Here is a 13,438-nt window from a genome sequence, read left to right on the forward strand (position 1 = left end):
ACAAAGAAAATGGGCCAAAATCGCTGTGAATGGCGAACTTTTAAAAATCATATTTCGGAAACTATAAATCATAGAGACTTTTACCAAACGTCATTTTAAAGAGGAAGGATGGAAGCTTTTTTTCTGTGAAGCAAGGTCTATACCTATATCCCCATGGAAAAAAGTCATGGGGCAAAATACAAAATTGTTATCTTTTGTGTTTTTTTCTTGCTATTATTTTGAATACATTTTTGTAAAAAAAAATGTTTGACCTCAAAATGTGATATTTAGATAGTAAATTTACTCTGCAACAATTTTCCTGTAGACGTCTTTGTACCAAAAGTGCATAGAACTCACCCTAATAAACCATGAGCCTAGGGACATAACACCAATTTCTCAAAAACGCACCCCTTTAAATGGTAGCACTCCACGGGTTTTTCATATTTGGAGGTCCATTGACTATATGAAACAATAAAACCCCGTTAACGTTGTAGTTCCTTTCTAAATAATCAATAGCCTACTAAATAATATAGTTTGATTTTCGTAATGGGTTTGGAACGAGAGAAACATTGTTTGGGATAAACGTACTTAAAGATGTCGTGATATACATATCTGTAGACATGTCCTGTTGTTTTTATTGCGTTCCAAAAGGCATTTGATCGTGCTAAGCATTCTCTATTGATCAAAGTTTTAAGAGAGATTGCTTGGATGGCAGTGACGTTTGCATAAATGCAAATTTGTATTGAATTGTAAAGGCTCCTTCTCGACCCTGTTTTTTAACGTTTACTTCGAAAGAATTTTCAGAAATACACTTTCTGAAAACAAGAAGGAATAATAATTGCAAACGAATGACGCTTCTTCTCTTGATGGCAAGAGAAGAAACGAATTATGTAATAATATAAAATTTGATCAACATGGAATAAGTCATCACTTACCTATGAGTCTGTAACTTCGGTAAATAAAAAATATATATTTTCAAAATGCTAAAAATATTTCTAGAATAATTATTGTTTCGCCCTCGTAGATATATCTACCTTTGGAAGTCTGAAGTATTCACACCTATGATTTTTTTTACTAGATAATCTCCTCCTCGAAATAACTTAACCTTTTAACGGTACTTTGTGGGTGTAGACAAATATTTTAACATTACATAACCGATTTTTGGAATAATATGTACGTTTCGTACATGAGAAAGGTTTCGTGAACAATTAATGTAAAATAGACAACGAAAATGTCGTAGTTTTAAATTTAAATATACATATAAACTCCATTGAGTCTTACAGGCTTAAAGCGAAGTATGTTTTTTTTTGTTTAAATGTTTTCTGTTTTTCTTCTACCTTTCGATGTTTCTCAACTTATGAACTCTTGATTTCGTCTCAAAGTTACTTAAGGTATCTATTAAGGCATATTTTATATAAGAAAAGGCCTACTGTGTAACACTTGGACTCAGATGGGACCAAATATGAATTTTTTAATTTTACGAGATTTCCATATCTCAACGTATTTTTTTTCTAACGAACCGTAAGCCGTAGAAAAATTCTGAGCACAGGAGAAAAACGAGTGCCATATTTTATGTAAGAAAAGTGCTACAGTTTACTCTATTAAATGCTTTTAAAATTTGACAGCAGCAGAAAATCAAAGGCTATAGGCCATGAAAAAATTATGGTATAAAATTTTTTGTAGAAAATCTACGTTTTTTAGAGTTTAAACGATTCCTCAACAGAAAAGCAATTGCGGGGAGGCTGCAGTTTATCAAAAAAAAATGACGTATGTACTTAAGCTCAAATAATCAAGATGGACAAATATGAATTTTTTATTTTTTCGAAATTTCCATATCTATTTACGATTTTCTATCTCACGAATCGTAAGCCGTGGAAATATTCTGAGTACAGAAGAAGAACGAATAGTATATTTTATGTACGAAAAGTGATACATTTTGCACTGTTATTTTCCTGTTCTCCTCACTCGACAGTTTTAAAAACTGTCGTTTTGTAGAATCTCTTTCCAACCCCCTTTGTTCTTCTGCTCTCCTGATAATAAATTTCTAAAATTTCAGATTTTCATTAGGTTTTATAAAATCGGCGCATTTGCAGCAATACCCCAAAGTGTTTCTGTTCTCCTGATTCTACAATTTTAAAATATTTGATTTGTAGCATTTCATTCCAAGGCTTCATTTTTGATCAATTAACTCCTGTGTTCATCTGTTTTCCTGATAATAAATTTCTAATATTTCCGATTTTCATGAGGTTTTATAAAATCAGCGTATTTCAAGGAATACCCCAATGTTTTCTGTTCCCCATAATATGGGGAATTATTATACTATAGTTTTAAAAACTGTCGTTGTGTAGAATTTATTTCTAAGTCTTCGTATTGATCAGGCCCTTTGTTTTTCTGCTCTCCTGATAATAAATTTCTAAAATTTCCGATTTTCCTGAGGTTTTATAAAATCAGCGTATTTCAAGGAATACCCCAATGTTTTTCTGTTCTTCTGATACTACACTTTTAAAAACTATCGTTTTGTAAAATTTCTTTGTTTTTGTTCTAAGTCTTTGTTTTTGATCAACTAACCCCCTTGTTATTCTGCTCTCCTGATAATATAAATTTCTAAAATTTCCGATACTCATGAGGTTTTATAAAATTTCAAGCAATACCCCAATATTATTCTGTGCTCCTGATACTACACTTATAAAAACTGTCGTTTTGTAAAATTGCTTTTCAAGTCTTTGTTTTTGATCAACTAGGGCCTTTGTTGTTTTGCTGTCCTGATAATAAATTTCTAAAATTTCCGATTTTCGTGAGGTTTTATAAAATCAGCGTATTTCAAGGAATACCCCCATGTTTTTCTGTTCTCCTGATACTACACTTTTAAAAACTGTCGTTTTGTAAAATTTCTTTCAGTCTTTTTTTTTGATCAACTAACCCCTTTGTTATTCTGCTCTCCTGATAATAAATTTCTAAAATTTCAGATTCCCATGAGGTTTTATAAAATAAGTGTATTTGAAGGAATACCCCAAATGTTATTCTGTTCTCATGACACTACAATTTTAAAAACTGTCGTTTTGTAAAATTTCTTTTCAAGTCTATTTTTTGATCAACTAACCCCCTTGTTATTCTGCTCTCCTGATAATAAATTTCTAAAATTTCAGATTTTCATGAGGTTTTATAAAATCAGCGTATATCAAGGAATGTTTTTCTGTTCTCCTGATACTAGAGTTTAAAAAACTGTTATTTTGCAGAATATCTTTCTAAATCTTCGTTTTTGATCAACTTTCCCCTGGGTTTTCGTGTTTTCCTAATAATAAATTTATAAAATTTTCGATTCTCATATAAAATCAGCGTATTTCAAGGAATACTCCAATGTTTTCTGTTCCCCTTATACTAAAGGTTTAAAAACTGACGTTTTGTAGAATTTCTTTCTAAGTCTTCGTTTTGATTAACTAGGCCCTTTGTTTTTCTGCTCTCCCGATAATAAATTTCTAAAATTTCCGATTATCCTGAGGTTTTATAAAATCAGCGTATTTCAAGGAATACCCCCATGTTTTTCTGTTCTCCTGATACTACACTTTTAAAAACTATCATTTTGTAAAATTTCTTTTTAAGTCTTTGTTTTTGATCAACTAACCCCCTTGTTATTCTGCTCTCTTGATAATATAAATTACTAAAATTTCCGATTCTCGTGTGGTTTTATAAGTCAGTGTATTTGAAATACCCCAATGTTTTTCTGTTCCCCTGATACTACAGTTCTAAAAACTGTCGTTGTGTAAAATTTCTTTCAAAGTCTTTGTTTTTGATTAAGTAACCCCTTTATTCTTCTTCTCACCTGATAATAAACTTCTAAAGTTTTTAAAAGTAGGTTTTGTTAGTATAATCGAAGGAATATGGATATAATTCTCTATTTTGAAGAGGTTTGGTAGAATCAATTTAATCGAACGATTGACAACCTATGATCGTCTGCTCTTCTTATACTTATTGTATGGTCTCTTTTTATTTATGCTCCTTATTTAAATCTTCCCGCTCTCTTGATACGAAGTCATAAAAATTGTCGATCAAAATAAGATTTTCACGGCTGAGTTTTTGAATAGAAAGAACTTCTTATTGTAATAATTGGTTTTCAGAAATAAAACACATTGTATTATATAATCTTTTATCGATAATAATTCAGAGCAATAGCGACATTTCCATTACAATTTTTACAATTTGTTGATGTCAATTTTCAATATTCGTAACTATCTATATACCTCAAAATAGTGTAAAAAATATCTAAAAAATAACAGCTACGCTAAAAGTAAAACGTTAAAACTAATACTAAACTAAAAAAAAACTAAAGTTAACACAAAAATTCGTTAGTTGGATAAGTACTTATAAAATAATGCTGATAAAAAGATACGTATAAAATATTGGCAACGTCGCAAGCATGCTGATAGTTTCAGTCCATTTTAAAATTAAAAGTCTTTGTTTAATGGCAAAACCAAACAACTACAAAAATATCTTAATTCATTCGTAATAATTGTACATAATATTAATATTATTAATCATACAAAGTGGTTTTATACCAATATTTGTTTATTGCTAAAAATACACTCTACGTGGTACTTTCACATCAAAATTGCCACCTTGTCACTTGTCAACTGCCATACTTTTCGTATAACTAATGTTATTGTAATTCTAATAGGGCTTTTCATCGATTGTCATTTGTTTCGAGCTTCTGTCATATGTTGTATAATCTGTGTATAATATTAATATACACCGATTATACGACATATGACAGGAGCTCGAAACAAATGACTGTGAATGAAAAGCCCTATTACAATAGGTTGTAATTTTAAGCAGAAAGTAATAAAAAAACAGAAAAGCTCTACATTTTTTTATCCCAGACCACCTTAAATGATCTAAAGCAGTGGTTCTGAACCTATTTGAGTCATGTATCTACCACAAAATATTTTTTATTTATTTTTTGGTACTACCTAACTGAAATACCTATATAGCTAGGGAATCTAATTAACTATAATAGTGGTGTCGATTTTGGCTGTTTTTGCGTACCACCCCAAATAATAACATGTACCACCAGTGGTACATGTAGCACAGGTTGAGAACCTCTGATCTAAAGGGTTTCATTTGTAAGTCAAGAATATTTTGAACGTCCGAATAGTCGTTATCCCGGTAGGTACTTATTTTTTTATTATTTCTATTAGAATAAGGGACAATTTTAATAGACAGTTCTACAGAGCTTGAAATTAGACTACGACTTAAGCAATGGAATTTCCTATCTTGCATATTTCAACTCTTCAAAAAACCAGAATAAAATTACCTCAGAGTTTATATGGTACTACTTTCTCCAATAGGACAATACAATTTCCTATCTTTGTGGATACAATTGCATAATCCACCAAAGATTGCGAAATAAGTTTTTATCCTTTTTGAAAGCGGGGCCAGGGAAACTGGTCTTAAAGAAAAGCGAAGATAAGACCAAGAAGTACATGGTAGTTACCAAAAATCCGAGACAAAGAATTAGAAAAACATTCAGCAGCTAGAATCATGTTAGAAAATAGAGCGTATTAGTCCCTGACGACACTACTTAAATCAAAATTGCTCAAAGTTAGTTAAAACAAAGGTATATAAATCTATAATTCGCCGCATAAAAACGTATAGAAGTGAAACGTGGACACTGAATCAGCGTGAAACAACAAAATTACCAGCCTTAGAACGGATCCGTTACAGCCTTAGAGCGATCCTTCGGACGATGCTTGGGCCTTGTTGAGACGAGGTAACAGGATAGTTAAATTGTAGACATAACCAGAAACTCCAAGCACTTTATGGACACGAAAGTATAGGTGAAAGACTATGCTGAATGATGAAAGACTATTAAATTCAACCTTCCTGGATGATCAGTTGGACGCCCAAAAAAATAATGAAGAATGCAGTAGCGAGTTATCTGCGTAACATATGGGTACAACCACAATAATGTGATATTCTTGCATAGAATACGAAAAGAAAAAGACCAGCAAGAGTGGAGGGAAAATAGTAAATGCGGCCAAGAGTTGCGAGGTGATCTATGGTGACGACATAGATGTGATAAGTAAGAAAGGGGGAGAAGAAAATTACCCCAGGAACTTACGGTACTCCATGAATAACTTGGGGAACGAATGTACTAATGCCGAAAACAACCACTCTGGATAGTCAAGTTTGAGATAAAAGAGCTAGGATAATGTCCCAACAGAGTCTAAAGAGAGCCCTAATAAGGAGCCCTAACGGATCCCTACAATGCACTTCAAAAGAATTAGGTGGAGAACGATGTTCGTAAGCTAGGTAAAAGAAGTGGTAATGTCGAGATCAGAACAGAAACGATTGTCGCCACCATGGTTCACGGCGACTTTGGCTTTAGATGAGCTGTAGTGTGCGGTAAATATTTAAAAATATCAGCTTACAGCCTCTAGAGATCTATGTAGTTTAGATCTCTGAGAAGAACAGTTCGTACGATTGCCTTGCTTCGTAGAACAAATCTCTAAATCGAACAAGATCCCAGATGAGTCGATATCGTAGAAGGAATATGCATCCAAATTATCCAATATGTAAAAAATCAATATAGTTTGGTCAAAATGACAAGGTCAATTTTTAAGTAAAAGAAACACTCCCAATGAAAAATTTAAGAACCCAAATTAATACTTGCAATTAAAGCATGTTTGATTTTGCCTAAAGTTAATAAAAAAGCTGCCATTATTCGCAACAGTCATAAATACTTACATAAAAACGACATGATTTGCAAGATTGCCATACTGCTACAAACAAACTTAAAATTTAACGACAATTTAGAAAAAATGAGCCTTACGAGCACTTCGTAATATTTCTCAGTTAAATTTTCAATTCATAAACCCGTTATAATATATCTCGCTTCATGGAAGCGAATCTACGTGATCCTACAGGATGGCCTTGTATAAAGTTCACTATGTATAGCAGGTCACCCTGTACGAACTCATAGTGCTAAATTTTTAAATTCGTTACAAGAATACTTATATCTACAGGTAAAATGAACAATTTTTACAAAAACATTTACCCCGAATTCTAAAAGATTTAACATTATTACTGTGTATACAGGGTGGAACATTAAATTTTATAAACTTTGTTAGTTGGCCTTTAACATTTGAAGAAGCCAGAGTGAGATGAAATACGTCGTCTGTAAGCAAATGCAGTGGAACATTCAAAAATATAATTTGCATTTGACAAACCTCTACCATATTGTTGAAAGTCACCAGATCTACTAAGGAATCATCATCCGGTATTTAAAAAGCTTCAGTTTTTAGAAACTGAAATAAAAAACAAAATAAATGCAAACTTGTAAAATCAATTCTTCACTTGACGTTTTGACTTTCCTCTTCTTTCAATTCTTTCCACTTGACGTTAGAAATATATTTCTGCAAGCATCAATCTAATAAACAATTCGTAAGATACATACCTCCAAATGTGACTATGAAAGTAAAACTCTTTCAATACTAAGACAAAACAACTTAAAAAACATATAGTCAGAAGTAGAATTATTATTAGTCAATGGATGCTAGACCTATTAAATCCCAAATCAAAAACTCTTCTGAAACCCGAGAAAGACTACCAAATCATGCAGCTGTTTTGTATCCCATAGACAATATCTTGAAAAGTTGGACAATATCAAGGAAAAACTCTCAACGAAGTCGCTCATATACTACCTCAAGGAACCACAAGGAACAAGGCAATTAAAATCAAGGAAACGATTTATAAGAACCGTTAAGAATGGAACAGCAATGGTTCCTCCTGCGCTAGGAATCGACTACTGGACTTTACTTGAGCTTACTGGACTATAATCGAGGGATACAAACTATGACCATCACAATGTACAGTAGATATTAATTATTTTATAAATTTTATGTAGCGGTTCTAAATAAAGGTATTTCTATTAGGATGTGGTTATTACATCAAAGGTATTATAACAATACCAACATAATTGATTACTATCTTAGCTGCTGTATCGTTTGAAGTATTATTCCTACTCAAATAGAAATTCCTTTATAAAGACTGCTTCATGAGTTACCTAAAATAATTTGATAACCATTCTACCCTCGATGAGGCAGTAAAGGAGCTGGAATCGAATCAAATTGATATAAGTTAGTTTGGAACTGTCTTCAGAATCTAATGAGGATCGGAAAAAGTAACAAAATGAGTTTACTCTGGACGCCTGAGTATACTGGTATTGAAGGAAACGAAAAATCGAACCTATTTGCCAGGGGAGGGACAAACAAACCGCTCATAGGCTAAGAAACTTTCGTTGGCATAGAAGAAGCACAGCAAAAAAGAACAGTATCGGAATGAGTGGAATAGATGAGACGTAACCATTGGTAGGAACAAAACTGATCTGCAGATATTAAGGTGCAGAGACTAAGATAGACTGGACACATTGCTAGGATGTCAGATAATGTGTACACAAAGAGATTGACATTCTCAAACCCAAAGGACAGAGGATGTGGAAGAAGACCTTAAGATTCTAAGGATCAGAAGATGGAGGGAAGATGCTAGGAACAGACGGGAGTGGCGGCTTCTCTGAGAGCAGATCAAGATCCACAAAGTATTGTCAAGCCAAAAATGATGATGAGGTATGATCTGCGATTTATCGTAGGTCTCATAACAGGACACCGTCGTCTTAAAAGGCACATGAACAAAATCGAATTGACAGAAAGTGTGAATTGCAGATTCTATCAGGTAGATGATAAGAGATTATGTGTAACTGCTCGAGGTCGTATAGGACAAGGCTTAATATACTTGAATACATCAATTCGAGCCATGTGACTTCGTAGAAGTGTCACCTAAGGCCATGAATGACCCACAATAGACCTCTCAGATCGAATGGAAGGGTGGGTAGGGTAAGCGTCCACTGATATTAAAACTAACTTAACCTAACCCTCGATAATCTACAGCTCATAAATACAACACCAATAGATGTTTCATCAACCTAACCAGTTGTAGACTATAAAAACAAAACAAAGCCTATGAAAGGAAACAATATAGGGAAAACTTGGACTTGATATACAACAAATGCCAAGACATAGGGATTGCACCTCATTCTTCAGGGCAAGGTATTTGGAAGGAGAACACCAGGGAGAAGAATATCTTGGCCTCAAAACCTGAGAAAGTGGTTTAATACATCGACAACCGGACTATTCAGAATAGCAGCAAGCAAAGTTAGGATAGCCATGGTGATCGCCAACATCCGGAACGGATAGGCACTGTAAGAAGAAGAGAGGAATATTAGAGATGATTTCTCATACTAACCAGTTATAGACTCGAAAAAGTAAAGAAAGAAAGCGTACGAAAAGGAACCATATAGGGCAAAGTTAGACAAATAGATATCATGGCATATAGAAGTATTCAAGACTGGACTGCCGTGGACCTACCTTCATGAGGAGACTATCAAAAAGAAAATATGTAAAAACTATGAAATAATTTAGAGCAGTAGTTTCTAGTTATACCGGTATTTATTTTTTCAAGTACAGAAATAGCCGAGACAATTATTTTTACACTTCTTCATTTGTCAATCAATTATTTGTTTTGATATTTTTTGACTGCGCCAATTTCCTCAAATTTTTATAAAATCCACACTTCACCCTGCATATCATTAAAAACTCAACCAATAAAAGTGTTTTAAAAATTATTGCGCTTTCGAGGATATGTCTGATCAATAACCTAAAAAACAGTCAGTTGTTAAAACGTATAGACATTTAAAAAAATTATTACTAATATTATTTTGAAAAAGTTTAAGCAGAGCTAGGGAACTTTTCTATTGTATTAGTCTACAATTCGTAGCGTAAATTACAACGTTATAAATAACTATACATAGGTATTTACAGGAACAGTTATTGCTAAAAATAATACTAAGGAAATATTTCTTTATTACTAAACTAAAAATAGGTGTGGGTAAGGTTAGTACATAATTTCAGCAGTTTTTCTTATTGTGCATGAAACGCTTTTGTTACCCTTGGACGAATATACCCGTCATTAGTAAAACTGTTAAAAACATGTCATTTTACTAGTGCGGTCACGTTTTGCTGTTTTTATTTTGACTGTTTTTTTTTATTTGCTGTTATTTTACTAAGAAACAAAAAAATGTGAGAAATATGAGAAATATGAGAAATATTACCATGTTTTTTAGTTGCTTAGAAGATATTTTCTTTAACTATAAGAACTAAACGATTGATTCTAAATCAATTAAACGAAATTGTTCGTCAAAACGTAAGCACTTACGCCTTGACGAGTATATCCGTATCGTGTAAAATAGTACGGCTATACGGACTATTAAACTGTTTATATGTTGATAAAACAAGTAAAGGAAAATATTCGTCCATACGTAAATATTTACGCCTTGACGAATATATCCGTATGGTGTAAAATAGAATGGTGATACAGAACATTTATTTAATTCATATATTGACCTTCGATTGCATAGTTTAAGTTGCAATTTAAAATGCTTTGAGTAGAAATAATACGCAAATGAGTGAAATATATGATTCATGCACAAGTGATGAAGTAATAAAAGATTGTGCGATTAATTTAAAGATTTCTTAAAGGTATTATTATACTTTTTAATTGTATTTGGGAGTAATTTTACCCGTATTACGCTACAACGGGTATATTCATTTAGATAAAAGAGTTCTTGTATTATTATCTGCCAGTATCTTTGCAAGGGAAAACTGCAATAGCAATTAGTAATGACATTTTAATTGTATACTTCTTAATTGTAACTTCGGGTATCTTAGCCCGTATTACGCTAGGACGGACATATTCGTTTAGGTAAAAGATGTCTTGTATCTGTTAGCTTCTTTGTGGTGAAAAACTGTTGAAATAATGAGCTACAATAATGTCTCTAAAACCAAAATTGTGACGAATATACTGAGCAGGAGTGCATTTTGTCTTTACATTATTACCAATTGAAAAAATAATTTAAAATTTCATCATAACATTTATAAATTCACCAAAATACAGTCCTTTAACTCAGTAAACACCCAACGCATGCATAGAAGATTGTAATCTTCTACAAATTCAACTAAAACTAGCATATTTCAAAAAAAAATTAACTTGAGAGAGTTAACACCAATGGTTTGGAATCTTCTTGAAAAACTCAAATGGTTTTCTGTAATAGGTATATTCATTTTGTATGATTGTCCTTATATTAAGCAGATATAGACAAGCTCCTTTGAAGTCGTTCAAGAATCGCACACTGCTTAAAATCTGGTTATAAAAAACAATAAGGGATGATGAAAGGTAGAAGAGAGCTGTTCTGCAAAAATTCCATACAAACATATTTGTTTTTGTTTTACTTTACCACAAAAAGTGTATTGATGCTTAATCAAAATGTACAAGTGACACATGAAAAATATTTTTATACAGGATTTAATTAATTATTGTTGAATATATTTCAAAGAATTCAACCTTTACTGTTCATATTCACATAACTGAATATTACGCTTTTTACTGAGTGTAAACTGCTAGTAACGATCAAATGTCAGTAAAAGACGTCGAAAGAGATACAATTACTACATAAAAGAAGAACAAAACTCCAGCTTCTGCAGAATATCATGCAAATCGTAGCGTTGGAAAGAGACGAATATCATGGCTCCGGTATCACAAGGAGTGGTTCAAATGCTCTTCTAACCAGCTTCTTAGAGCAGCAGTAAACAGAATACAGATAGTCATGATGTTCACCAATCTTGGAAAGAAGACGGCTTAAGAAGAAGAAATAGTAGGTAACAATAGAGGTCAAAAATGAGTCTTTCCATAAAAGTCATACGTCAGTCATAGTCAGGACGGTTTAGAAAAAGCTGGAAAGATGAAGTTATAGAAGATCTGGAGAAAATGGGAACGAGACAATGGGAAATAGAGCCAAAAAACCTACAAACATGGAAGGCAATAGTACACGCGGCAAAGACTCACGAAGAATTGTAACTCCATTGATGATGATGTCAGTCCTAGATAGATAACCACAGCTTAGCAGAGAATGGTTACGAGTGAAAAAGAAACCTTGCTTCCAATATTGGACATAATGGGTAGTAACAGACTGCAATATCTACTAGATAGATCGTTGCAAATGCCAATAATTTATAAAAACCGATTTTTGGTCATTTTAAGAGGAGACTGTGACAAGCTCTAGAAGATAAAGTCATGTAAGGAATACCCGGAAATAAAGAAATCAAAAGGAATAGGAAAACAGCCATTGTAATAATATACAGAGTGGAGAGGGAGCCCCGAAGACTCTAATGATATTACGAAAGATGTAAAACATATTCAACAAGAAGCATGAGCAGTAAAGAAGATATTACTACATCAAGAAAATCTCGAAGTGCATGAACACCACGAAAATTTGAAGATATATTGATTGGCAGAAGGTAAAATAGCTGTAGAGAGAGTGGCAGGCAAGTCATACTTAGCCTTTGTAGGCCAGGATGGGGTTCAGAATACAATCAGAGCAAAAGTAAGTTGAAAAGTGAGAAATTGTTCTCGAAATAGAATATCCAAAAAGAAAATGGCTATATTTGGTTAAAATAAGACGTATAGAAACAACGATGAAATAGAAAGAATCGCAATGGGAGCTTATTCTTGTAAATTACAAAATATGTTTAGAAAAGCGGTTACATGGTTAATGTAAATCATAATAGTCGGGAAAACGTAAATATGTCTTTCTCTGAAACCTACACCTGAAAAAAATCCACTACCAAAAAGATAATTGCCTCGTATAGATCTTCTCATACTCATGAATTCTTTTACAATATGTACGGTCATATATGGCCTAAATTTCGATACAGGAACATTTAAGAACACAAATGTTGGATGCTTCCTGCTGATGATAGTATAAAAATAAAAGAACCCAACCTAACTTAAAAACAACTAAAAATAATGTATATTGTTACGCCTTCCGTTGCAATTGCTACGCCTATCGTGGAATTAGCTCGAATTAACGATTCAAGTACACGTTTCCTGACCTAACACGTCACCGAACCGCTGTCTAGTCTAGAGAATTCAACTGCGACCGAAAGTAGAATCGAGAAACTTCTACTGTAACCTAGGAGCGGTTCACAAATTTAAATTTAATTGTAAGAGTTAGTCTAAAATTTATATTTGCAGTGTCAAGTTGTAACGATATGATGCCACAGCAAGCGATGAGCTGATCTACCAGAGACGACCGGAGGAGTGTCCGTGTTGGCGCATTCCTTCTTCATAGCACCGCTGGGGAAAACCGAAGGAGAGGGCATCGAGAGCATATTTAAGACGAGCCAGGAGAATGAGAAAATCAGTCCTTGCTAGCGTGTTGAACTAGCAATGGCTCGATTGGCAGAGATGCACCGTATCTTGAGGTGAAACTGTGCCTAGGCGGATGCCACCGTGATGAAGTGGCGTCCACCATAGTAGCGAGGAACGAGCGAGTGCGTGTCACTGTTCAGCCGTG

The sequence above is a fragment of the Diabrotica virgifera genome, chromosome 1 (genome assembly GCF_917563875.1).
Source record: "Diabrotica virgifera virgifera chromosome 1, PGI_DIABVI_V3a".
NCBI lineage: Eukaryota > Metazoa > Arthropoda > Insecta > Coleoptera > Chrysomelidae > Diabrotica > Diabrotica virgifera.